This window comes from Camelus dromedarius, chromosome 14 (genome assembly GCF_036321535.1).
Source record: "Camelus dromedarius isolate mCamDro1 chromosome 14, mCamDro1.pat, whole genome shotgun sequence".
Taxonomy (NCBI): Eukaryota; Metazoa; Chordata; class Mammalia; order Artiodactyla; family Camelidae; genus Camelus; species Camelus dromedarius.
Genome location: NC_087449.1, coordinates 52,088,285 through 52,101,568, shown reverse-complemented (window position 1 = coordinate 52,101,568; position 13,284 = coordinate 52,088,285). Strand labels below are relative to the sequence as shown.

Below are 13,284 nucleotides of genomic sequence, written 5' to 3'. Positions count from 1 at the left end.
AAGGATATAGCTCAGTGGTAGAGTGTGTGCCTAATATGCAACGAGGTCCTGGGTTCAATCCTCAGCGCCACCATTAAAAATAAATAAATAAACCTAATTGCCTCCCCCCATCAAAAAAATAAGCCCAAACAAAAACTAGTAATTAAAAAAAAACAGATAAGAAATACCGGTGAGGATGTTGAAAAATTGGAATCAGCACTGCTGGTGGCAACGTAAAATGGTGCAGCCACCTGGGAAAACAGTCTGGCAGTTCCTCAAAGAGTTATCATATGACCTAGCAAATCCACTCGTAAGTATATACTCAAGAGAAATGAAAACATATGTCCAGACAAAAAAATCTGTACATGAATGCTCATAAGCATCATTATTTATAAAAGCCAAAAAGTTGTAACAACCCAAATGTCCATCAACAGGTGACTAGATAAACCAATTAGTATATTCATCTACCGGATTATTACTTGGCAACCAATGATACTTGCAACAACAAGAATGAATCTCATACTAATTATCCTGAATGAAATTCTGACACCAGACACCCTCCCACTGTCAATGAGCACATACTGTATGATTACATTTATATAGAATTCTAGAAGATTCAAACTATTTTATACTGATAGAAAGCAAACCAGTGGTTGCCTATGTAATGGGGTGTGGGAGTGGGCATCAGAGCAGGAGGGAGTGATTATAAATGAGCAGGAGAACCCATACACATATGGTCAACTGATCTTCAACAAAGGAGGCAAGAATATACAATGGAAAAAAGACAGTCTCTTTAGCAAGTGGTGCTGGGAAAGCTGGACAGCTTCATATGTATCAAGTTAGAACACTCCCTCACACTATACACAAAAATAAACTCAAAATGGCTTAAAGACTTAAACCTAAGACAGGACACCGTAAGTCTCCTAGAAGAGACCACAGGCAAAACATTCTCTGACATAAATTGCAGCAATGTTTTCCTAGGTCAGGTCAGTCTACCAAGGCAATAGAAATAAAAGCAAAAATAAACAAATGGGACCTCATCAAATTTATAAGCTTTTGCACTGTATAGGAAACCATGAACAAAATGAAAAGGCAACCTATGAACTGGGAGAAAATATTTGCAAATGATGTGACTGACAAGAGCTTAACTTCCAGAATATACAAACAGTTCATCCAACTCAATAACAAAAAAACAAGCAACCCAATCAAAAAATGGGCAGAAGACCTAAACAGACATTTCTCCAATGAAGACATACAGATGGCCAACAGGAAAATGAAAAGATGCTCAACATCACTAATTATCAGAGAAATGCAAATCAAAACTACAATGAGGTATCACCTCACACTGGTCAGATTGGCTATTATTAAAAAGGCCATAGGGAGGGAGGGTATAGCTCCAACCCCCCACCTCCTGCCAAAAAAGTCCATAAATAATAAATGCTTGAGATGGTGAGGAGAAAAGGGAACCCTCCTACATTGTTGGTGGGAATTTAAGTTGGTGCATTCACTACAGAAAACAGTATGGAGGTCCCTTAAAAAACTAAAAATAGACTCACCATGTGATCTGGCAATCCTACTCCAGGACATATATCCAGAGGAAACTCTAATTCAAAAAAAAATATATGCAGCCCAATGGTCACAGTAGCACTAGTTACAAAAATCAAGACAAGGAAGCAACCTAAATGTCCATCAACAGATGACTGGATAAAGAAGTTGTCCACATACAATGGACCACTACTCTCAGCCATGAAAAAGAATGAAATAATGCCTTCTGTAGCAACATGGATGGACCTAGAGATTATCATACTAAGTGAAGTCAGAGAAAGACAAATGTCATATGATATCACTCATATGTGGAATCTAAAAAAATGACACAAATGAACTTAATTACAAAATAGAAATAGACTCAGACATAGAAAACAAGGTTACCAAAGGTGGGGGGAGGGATAAATTAGGAGTTTGGGATTAGCAGATACAAACTACTATATACAAAATAGATAAACAGCAAGGTCCTACTGTATAGCACAGGGAACTATATTCAATAGCTTGTAATAACCTATAATGAAAAAGAATATGAAAAATATATCTACGTATAACTGAATCACTATGCTGTACACCTGAAACTAACACAACAATGTAAATTAACTACACTTCAATAAAAAAAAACCCAAAGGGGCAGGAGGAAACATTTAGGGGTGATGAATATGTTCATTATCTTGACTATGGTGGTGGTTTTAATGGTATATACATATGTCAAAACTTACCAAATTTTACATTTTAAGTATATGTGGTTTACTGTGTGCCAATAATATCTCAATAAAGCTGTTGTAAAAATGAAACAAAAGCACTGCTAATTCAAGTATTTAAACTGCTGGAGTCTATAGGCAGGATAATAACTTTAAATAAAAGGTACATCATTAATGGTTACTCTGTAGGGTGATATGTATGTTAATTGGCTTGATTGTGATTAATCATTTCACAATGTATATATGTATCAAATTATCATGTTATGTACCTTAAATATATAAGATTTTTGTCAATTATACCTCATAAACCTAAAAAAATTAAAATAAATTAAAAAAATAACAATAGGGGAGAAGATAGGGTATTAGAAGAAAAAAAGATTGGCCATGCATTAATAATTGTTGAAGTTAAGAAACAGATACACATTTTCTTTACTTTTTCATATGCTTGAAAATTTGCATTAAAAGGTTAAAAAAAAAAGTTCAAGACCTCAACTGAAAAAACAAAACTCATCAAGACTTCCCATTTTACTTAAATATAAATTCCTTATCAGCCCTACAAAGTTTTGAAATATTTTTGCCCTTAAAGCTCCTTCTACCTTGGAACTCTCCTCATCTCTTCTTTTGGCTGGTTCATTTTCACCCTTCAGTTTCAGTTTGTCACCTTCTGGGAGAAGCCTTTCCTGACCATCTTTATCTAAGTTCCTCCATTACCTCTACTATAGCACTCTATTTCATTCTCTTCCTAACATACCACAATCTCAACATTTTATTTATGTGTTTGTTTATTGTCTATCCAAGACTCCTTAAACTGCATGAGAGCAGGGACCTTGCCTGTCTTAGTCACTGAGTTGTAGTCTGTACTTGGCACATCACAGGTACTCAATAGTTATTTGTTGAATGTTAAACTAATAACCCAACACTGAGCATTATCTAATTAATGAACATTAAATACAGCAAAGCCCTTCAGAGAACTTACTGTTGCAAAGCTTCAGGTAACTCACACACATATCTGAAGTGAGAGGATATGTGATATAATGTGAATTAAAAATTTAAAAAACTCTTCTGAAGGCCACTGAAAACAGCAAATAAATACGGTTTAAGAAGGCTAATTTTTCCCCCAAAGAATTCATTTAGAAACAGAAACAAGAGAGTTCTGACATAACACATTCTCTAGATAAAGATATATAAACAAAGGGGTCCCCCAGGGACTGATGCTGAAACCTATCACAAGTAACATTTTTAGAAATTACCTAGAAAAAACTGTCCAGTGAAATCTTCCCAGTTTGCAGATGACTCTAAAGCAGTAGCTAAGGGGGAGGATATAGCTCAAGCGCTAGAGCACATGCTTAGCACGCAGGAGGTCCTGGGTTCAATCCCCAGTACCACCTCTGAAAACAAACAAACCTAATTACGTTCCCTCAAATAAATAAAATTTTAAAAAAAAATTTTAACTAAAGCAGTAGCTAGAAGTATGATGGTACAAAGCTGTGTTGAGAAGTGTGGAAAATAGCTTCCATGCAGACAAAAATAAGGTAATGCAGTATTGCAAAAATAGTCCAAACTATAATTATCAGATGATGAGCTCTAAAGCTACCTGATACAATGTAAGAAAAGGGTTTCAGAGTCCCTGGACTTATCCTGAATATAGCTACAAAAAGGCAACAAAATACTGGTTGCTACTATGAAAGCTTTGGAAACACAGAACACATTATCCTGCCCTTGTACAAACCAAAGTGTATGTGCACCTAGAATAGAATGTGCAGTTGTGGCCATCATAGCATAAAAGAGGTAAAATAGATAGAGGAAGGCCTAGAAAGATATCCAAAAAAAAAAAAAAAAAGATAGAGGAGCTTATGTATGCATACAGATTTTTAAAAAACATATAGACATATAAAGGACACATTAATATGAAACAAGGAAGATGTGAGATGGTAAACAGAGACTGCATCAAATTTTAGAAGTCATAATACAGTTAAAAGTCTTAAGAAACAGGGTGAGGGGTGGGTATAGCTCAGGGGTAGAGGGCATGCCTAACATGCACAAGGTCCTGAGTTCAATCCCCAGTACCATTAAAAAATAAACAAATACCAAATTACCTCCTCCCCAAAAATAAAAAAAAATTTTTTTGAAAAGAAGTCTAAAGAAACAATAAAGTACATATATTTTTTAAATTTAAGGTCAGCTTTTAAAATCAGAAAGATGGGAGTTTTATGTCAAAAAAAGGAAGGGAACGGAACAGAAAGGAACAGAAGGGAAAGGACGAAGGAAATGAATTCTAGTTCCAGGAGGCTTAACTGTGTGATGGTGAGAATGTTACTTAATTTCTTTGAGACTCACTGCTGTAAGGATGGAGATATGCACTACCTGACATACAGTAGACACTTATTACCCAGTACTACTGCTTTTAATAGGACCAATAAAAATAATAGTTTACTATGCAATCTAACATATAATAAAGTAATAAAACTCATTACTCAGATGGGGAATACAGAATGTAAGAAAAATAATTTGAAGACAATCTAAACAAATTCATAGGTAATATTTCCCTAAGAGAAATTATAAATTTTGGTTAACATAGCCCTAAATTTTGAAGTTAACATTTTCATCTCTTTCCCACAAGCAGGAGAATTCTAGGCCACATAAATGACATATCCAACTAAACATGCCACTCACTGTCTTAATTTACAACAACTGTTAACTTTATTTGAGCAGTGGACTAAGTAATGGTATCATTTAATCCTTCCAAAGTCCTCTGAGATACGCTCCATATTTTACAGTAAAATTAAACAGGTCCCCATCTTTACAGATGAGAAAACTGAAGCTAAGAGAGTCATTACCCAAGGCTACACACAGAGCTGGTAAGCAGAGGCGCCTATGTTTGAAACCACATGGACTGACTCCAGAATCTATACTCATAACCCCAGAACTATACTGCCTCCTATCCTGAGAGAAATGCTGGGTGTCTGGGTACCAAGAATGAGGTGAGTGATGAAGGAGTGTACATAAAGGATTCAAAAAGTCTGCTTGATATGGCCAGCCCAGCCAAGGTAACTGCCAGCTAGATACTCAGATTTGGGGTGGCCACAAGCGTGAACCCTGGAATAACAAGAACTGATTAACAAGGATGTGACAAACCTAATATAAGAATGGAAGCCTAAAAATCACTAAACTATGGTCTCAGCTATGGTAAACAAAATGCAGAGAAAAAGGAATACATATCAAAATGCTAACTAGTGAGATTATGGGTGATTCTTTTTTTTTTAATGAGAGGTACTGAAGATTGAACCCAGGACCTTATGCATGCCAAGCACACACACTACCACTGAGCTATACCCCCGCCTCTACTTTTGTAATTTCAAAGAGATTTTTAAAAACAAGTAAATCTAATACATTAGAAAAAGGAAGTAAATTACATGCAAATACCAAAGCAAAAAAAAAAGGGTATGATGTAAGAATAAGCAAATCAGTAACTGCAGTATGCTGGAAAGAACTCTAGATATGCACCAAAAGACATGGGTTCATACTAATATACACATCGAGGTGGATGAATCTCAAAAATTTTATGTTGAAAAGAATTCAGACACAAGAATGCATACAGTACAAGGCAAAATTAATATGTGAGGACAGAAATCAGAACAGTGGTTGCCTATAAGAGTAGGAACTGACTGGAAGGGGTATGAGGGAACTTTGGAGGGTGTGGAAACATTCTCTCTCTTGATTGGGGTGTTGGCCACACATGTGTTTACATTTGTCAAAACTCATCTAATTATATCCTTGCATCTCCATGCATTTCACTGTATGTAAATTTTACCTGCAAAAAATCTCATTTAAAAGAGACAGGGTTCAATTTCAAATCTGCTATTTATTAGCTGAGTGACTATAAGGCAGTTACTTAACCTCTCTGAGCCTGTTTATCTGTACTGATAAAGTGTAGCTACTAACATATAACAATTTATCTCAAGGGCTAGGGACTGACTGTAATGACACATATCAAAGTGGGAGACTGTGCTTTGCAAATTATCATCCAATGAATGTTGAAGGAACTTTAAAAGTAAAAAGGGGGCAAAGCAGGTCTTGTATTTCTCATAATTTCACAAATGGCTTTGATATCAGGAATACTACTCTTTAAAGGCGATCAGAATTCTACAAAGGGAAATTTACTTACAGCTCTCAATTGTGAATGGAAGGGAACATCATGGGCTTGACCTAAGACCTCCTTCTACACAGTTAAAAACAATTTCTCGAGATATGATTTGAGAGAAAGCTTTCTGAGAGAGTACTTGCTAGAAAAATGATATAATCAGGGGAGAAAAAGTTGTCAGTTATATATATGGGAGAGTAAAAGAAATGTTCCGTTACTTTACTATGTCAGTTACAAAGTTTAAATGTCTCCGTAAGCCACACCATAAATAGGTGTTTAAGTATGTATGTGTGCATATACATACACATAGTCACTCAAATTGGAACTGAGCTGAACCACTGCTTTTTCCCAAAAGGGCCTCTATATTCTAAAAATAAGAAACTTCATTCTGTTCAACTGGAATTAGTTTTACAACTGAGAGTATGTCTCAGACTTTTCCATATTTTACCAGAAAAGAGGAACAGTTCGAAAAGTAGTATCATAGGCAAAGTTTAATAGCCTCTCCCATCAGTCTCAAACTATTTTTCTTTATGAGTGTATAGAGATCATGATGAAGATCAAGTTTTTATGAAATACTTCTATATCTGAACATTATTTCTTCTGCAAGCATTCGACAATTCTTGGTTCTGTTCTTCTCTTTTCTAATTCAATTCTGTTTGGTTTCTAAGTTAAGAAGTGTGTTTCATTTACATAAACGGTAACTATTCTGAGATACCATTCATAACTATACATTTGAATTCTCTAGAGTACTATTCATAACTTCAAATGAACAGGAAAAAAAAAACTCTCATTCAACTTCACTTTAATGGTGACTAAGACATGAATGATTATGTTATATTGCAGAGGGCTGGCCAAAGGAGTGAAGTCCCCAAATGTTACTACAAACTTGTCATCATTTTATGAATACCCAAAGGGACCAAGGACCACTGCCTTGACCAATCTACCTATCACAAAAAATACTGAGCTTAGAAAAACACACCTGTTAGCTAAATATTTTTTTAGAGTTACAAAATATCTATGTGAGGACATCCAAAGATATAACATATCTTAGCCATGAAGCTCAAAAATGAGCAAAGAAGAATCCTGACAAGTCCTGGCAAGTTTTCTATAAAACCAATGCTGGTTATTCTTTAGGTGTTAAACTTTTCAGCTATTAGCTTTTCAGAGAAATAGTCTTACATGCAAGGTAGTAATAGTCTAGTAGTTCTTTACTCCATCTAATGAGTGACAGAAACTGAATTTACATAAATCTGCAGAAATAATTCAGCTCTCTGTACAGCTCTAATATATTTAAACCAAATAAAGTAAAATTTGAACAGAATAAAATAACGTAGCTATTTTAAGGCTGTCACCTTCTGATTTCCCTCATTTATCTTTCTCATCCAAAAGTCAGAGATAAGAGACTATAACCAGAAAGAAGGAATGAAAGGATAGTACACACCTGAGGACATCTATACTCAAGTCCCTCTATGACTCCACCACTTCTACCCTTGACATAGTTTCAACAGGGGGCAGTTCTGCTCCCCTAGGGACACTTGACAACATCTGGAGACATTTTTGGTTGTCACAGCTGGGGGTGGGGGAGGTTGCAGTATACTAGGTAGTTGGAAAAGACCAGGGGTGCTGTTAAACATCCTTCAATGCACAGGACAGCTTATCACAATACAGAATATTATCCAGCCCCAAATGTCAATAGTGCCAAGGATTAAAAACCCTGCTCCAAGGTCCAAGACAATAAATGTTTGCTGATCTGAACTGAAAAGGAAAGACCATGAACTGGAAGAAACAGAAGCCTACAAGAATAAAGTAGAAGACAGAGGCCTAGTTTAAACATCACTAGCATTTATTAAGCCTTTATTGTGTGCTGAGCACCAGTCATACAAAAATGAACAATACAGTCCAGGCCTTATGGAGCTCACCATCAGATAGGGGAAAGAGTTTTATAATTTGTCTGCTATCTAATAAATGTTTTAATAAAGGAAAACACACACAAGAGAGTCACTCAACTTTTCCTAGGAATGATTCATGGAAATAGATGACATCTTAGCTCAGTTCTGAAGGATAGTAGGAAACATCTTATTTCACAGATTATATACCTCTTTCTAAATGAAGAGCCATTCGTTTCTTCAGTCAACAAAAACGAAGGAACACCAATTATGTCCCATACATCGTGTTACGTGTTGGAGATGCATTTAAATTACAACTTTCCACTTCTTCCCTTGGCATCACTGGTACTCAGCAGTCCACTTCCCCGACTCAAATCCCCAACAGTTCTTTCATTTCTACCTATTCCCAATTTACCAACTGTCGCTCCAGTCAATCTTAGCACCACCCAAGGATTAAACAAAACTTTCAGTTGCCTTTTTACAAGACTGTATCTAATTTTGCCTAGATTACAAAATCTAGGTGGTAATGCTGGCAGAGTAACTGGCAATGAACTGACTATGGGTCCAGACCTGCCAACTGTTTAATGTGTATTGGTATCTTGGAAAGCTATTTTACTTTATAAAAAAATCTGGGTCCTTTTCACCCTACCCAATTCATACAAGGTTCAATATAGCAAATTAATCGACATATATTTATTCAACACCTACAACATGCTTACACCAATAGTTCTCAACCCTGGTTGTTTACTGACATCACAGCTCCCAGATATAGATAGATAGATAAGATAGATAGATAGATAGGTAGATAGAAACATTTTTTTTTGATATAATTTATTTTCTAATGGTAAATTTTGATGCAGGATGTTCGAGGCCCTGGTCTTTAGGCTTTACAGAATACAAAAGAAGTGTGAGACACAGTTCCTGTTTTAAAAAGCTTATCCACAGCCACAACAGAGTAACTTGGAATAGTATATTTGTTCACTGATTTGTAATCCTTTTGTAATATTATCAGTGCTTATGAAACAGAAGAAACTGAGGTAGCTTGGATAAGAATTGTTCCTATTCCCTAGTCCAAGCATACATCAACTGCACCTGCAACTCCTGATACACAGTCCCACACGCCTTCTATCTCTCAGACAGTGAAAGCACCATTTTCAGGAACTATGGAGGCACTCCAAGTAAGAGGATGAATTGAGGTGGCTGTTTGTCCTGAAGGCCAGAATCTCTCAGTCATGCTGTCATGGGCCTTTTTTTAAAGAGAAGAAACAGTTTTTTGACCTCCAGCAATACCAGTCCACCTCACTCTACAGTTAAAGTGTGCAAGAAAATTAGAGTGGACTGAATTTTTTTTTTCACTTGTTTCCTTTTTTTTCATTAAAAAAATTTTTTTTATTGAAGTGTAGTTGATTTACAATGTTGTGTTAGTTTCAGGTGTACAGCTAGACTGAATTTTTATAAATTTGCTCCTAGAAGTCCTTGGTCATTTAAGGAAATCACCCAAATTCATAAAGCTGGTAGGCTCAAGTTTTTCACATAGCATACATTTGAATTTTAAAATATTCTAAATTAAATATATTTTAGATAACTCCGTACGGAGATGTACAAATTGTGAACACTTAATTAAAAATTTTAAAATGTTGACATAAATCCCATTTAACAGTGAAGACCATCCTAAAGCACATCAGCTTTAAATTCTGCAAACATGAATCTACAGATCTTCAACTGATTAGTCTTTCTCTAAATCATATAGGAAAAGGTACAATTCTCTTAACTGCTATACAAAAATTGATGAGCACAAGACCCTATGAATTACTTTTTTTTAAAAAAGAGGGGTAAGGTGTCATTCAAACATCTAAACGGACCAAAGATGGTATTAAAAGGTAAAATTCGGTACTTAAGAAAAAATGCATATTGACGCATATTTATTAGAATAACACTGTCACATGAAAGAGAGAAAAAAAGTTTCTTCTATGTAATACTGATTTTAGGACTCATGACTTTAAAATTAGCTTGGTTTACCATATTTGTCCTTGTAATTGTTCTAAGTTTTATCCATAGACATCTACAGTCCCTTAACTTCAATTCCAAAATCCAAAAGGCTGTAAAAACAAGCTTTTCATTATTCATTTGGCAGCAAATTCTAACATGAAATGACATAAGACTATTTATAGTATTTATTTATCCCAGTTGGTATGAACATTCTGACATTTTACTGTGGAAATAGTAATGTGTCTGATTACAAGGTGCTGCCCCCACCTCTCTGGGATGTTACATAATACATAGTACGTGTACCATATTCCTTTTCCAAAATCCAAAAAATTCTAAATTCAGAAGCACATTTGGTCCCCTTTTTTTTTGGCCCCAAGGTACTGTAGACTGGTATACCAAAGACTAAATCTTATCCAGAAAATGTAAGTAATACTGAGAGTGAATGTAGATCTTCACACGCAATAAATTCAACGTCTTAAATATTCACACATACACAATCCTGTAAAATAAAGAAGACTCAACAAATGTCAAAAGCCAAACACACCATTATGTGCTTTTCAAGTGATGGTGACATTTGCATCATCCAATATACAGATCAATTCCTCTTAGGCTAAAATCCACTAATTTAAACCATAGTTTTAAAAAAAAAAAACAAAAAAAAAACCAAAGACTGCAATTGGTAATTATGTTGAGAAAAAGAATCATCCACTCATAAATAATGTACTCAGTAAAATGTTCTGATTTTTAAAAAATTTATCTCAGTTTAAGGTTTAAAATTCTTTCATTCTAGAATATAACTTCTGAACGCTGAACAAATTACAATTAAGTTTTTCTGAGAAAGCAGAGCCTTGGACAGAGCGGCAGTAACAGGGACAGTCCTTAAAGATATTTCAACAGGAAGAAGAGTTTCACAGTTCCTTCCTTCCTTCCTCCTCCAGTTGCTGCTTTTCTGGTTTTAGAATTTCAAACAAAGAAATACATATTGGCTGTACTGCTAAGAAACGCCCTCTTTCTCAGCAACTTCCTCTTCCAATTTTCTTCCCTACCATTGACATATGAGAACAATACATACTGCCAGTCCCACCATTTTGATTAACCAAAAGCTCTGAGGCTTGGAAAAATTAAGGGCTGCAATTTACAGTACCCACTCTAGGTCCACCATTTCACTCATCTAGAAGTCAAATAATAGGGAACACAAAGAAAGGAACATTTCACTTAATCAAGAGGTCGGCTATTGAAACTTTCAGCCCAGGAATCTAAAGAAATTTGCACTAACAAATGCGAAATTTTTCCTATCCCAAGGAAACAGCCTTCTTAGTGAGGAGAAAAAGTTATTGGGCTGGCACCACTCTGAAACAAGAGTCTAGTCTATGCACCAATAGTTGATGAACTTTCTTATACAGGCCACGCACGCAGTCAGGGTTTCAAATTGAGTTCTCTGAGGTTCTGACACACTTCAAAGTGAACTTTACAATTTAGAAATGGTCCTTTCCAACTCACAGACTGAACAAAGGGTATGTACTTATAATTAACCAACCAGGGATCAAGACCTAGCCTGTCTCCATGCCAGAAGTCATTTCAAGTGTCTGGAACCAGACCCCTCCCCCTATTTGTGACAAAGCAAACTTCCTTTAAGTGGACAGCAAATTCCCCTTTGCCCAGTGATTCTCAAAGAAAACACTTCAATGTTGGTAAGCTCTGTGTGACCTTACTGTGTGACCTGTGGCAAGTTACTTAACTCCTATGAAACTTAAGTTTCCTTATGTGTACCTTCTCAAGGGCAGCCGTAAAACTTAACCAAGAACATGTGCCTAAACCAGATTTGACACATAGTAGGAGAGCCATAAACATTCTCCCTCCTCCTCCTAACCCTCCTGAATTCTTTTGGGCCTAAATTTCAATCACAGCCCCAGGGTCTCCAAAGATTCCTTCTTCTCTGATTCTATGGAGACCTGTATAAAACTCCCCCATCCCAGAGGCTCTAGGATCCTGGAGAACCAAGACAACCAGACACCACCCCATCATAGTCTGGGGTCCATCCAGAGCCTTCCTGGATGGGCCCCTTTAGCCAACTCTCCTTACTCTGCAGGCCATCCTGTACACACACGTAAGTACACGTACACACACACACACACACACACACACACACACACACACACACACACACACACGTAATCTCCTCCGGTCCAGTCTGCAACTTAGGCCAGGAGTCTCAAAGAGTACCTTAGTGCCTTTATGGGGAAGAACTTGCCCAAGATCTCAGACAACCTCTGAGCTCCATCTCAAGTACGTCTGCTTGCAAAGCTTTCATTTTATGGGGAAAATGGGGCCCAGAAAGGGAAGTGACTTGCCCAAGGTCACACAGCGAGTTGGTGGCACAGCCATGTCAAGTCAGGGCACTTTCGCAGCTTTACAGCCTAGCGGGGCCCTCCAAGTCTCCGGGGGGATCTCCGGGACACCTCCTCCCTCGGGAGGGGAGTGTATTGTAAGGGGCCACCCCGCGCTGACCGCTCACCCGACTTCTGCGGGGCAGCGGCAGGAGGCGCGGCCCCCACTCCTCCGGGACCCTGCGCGGCTCGGGTGGGGCGGCCCGGCCCGGCCCGGCCCGGCCCGGCCAGGCGCTTGACTACGGGGCCCATTCGCGGGGACTTGTTGCTCACCTGGTCTCGCGCGGTGGCCCCAAGCGAAGGAAAGGCTGGCCAGCCGCCCTCCTCCGCACGGGGTCTGTACTCAAGGGCCACCTCAAGGACTGCCACACAGCCGGACCCCCCCTCAGCGCGCTACGCCCCCAGCCGCGCTCACCCAGCCCGCGTCCGCCATTACGCGATTCCCCGCCCTGGGACTCAGCCACACCCCGCCAGCCGCCCTGATTGGCTCTCTGCCCCACCCGCCTGAGGCTTCCAGGCATTCCATTGGCCTGAATGGAATGTCAGTTAAATAGATACGCAAACGACGTACTCAATGGTACTGTCCGGGAGAGCTCCACCCGAGCTACTTCCGCAATCGGAGTAAACAGCAAGAGGGCAAACTAAGTGAAGTGGGG

General features: G+C 37.9%; 1 protein-coding gene across 3 annotated transcripts in view; it reads right to left on the bottom strand.

Moving 5' to 3' along the window:
* The window catches only part of WASF2 (WASP family member 2), a 60,414-nt gene extending 47,350 nt beyond the window's left edge, over window positions 1–13,064 (bottom strand). For 2 of the 3 annotated variants that reach the window (XM_064493881.1, XM_031464470.2), the window contains exon 1: window positions 12,902–13,037. The gene's annotated coding sequence lies outside the window, so the exon portion shown is untranslated. The other variant, XM_064493882.1, reaches the window with a different exon arrangement.
* Window positions 13,065–13,284: the final 220 nt, after the last annotated feature.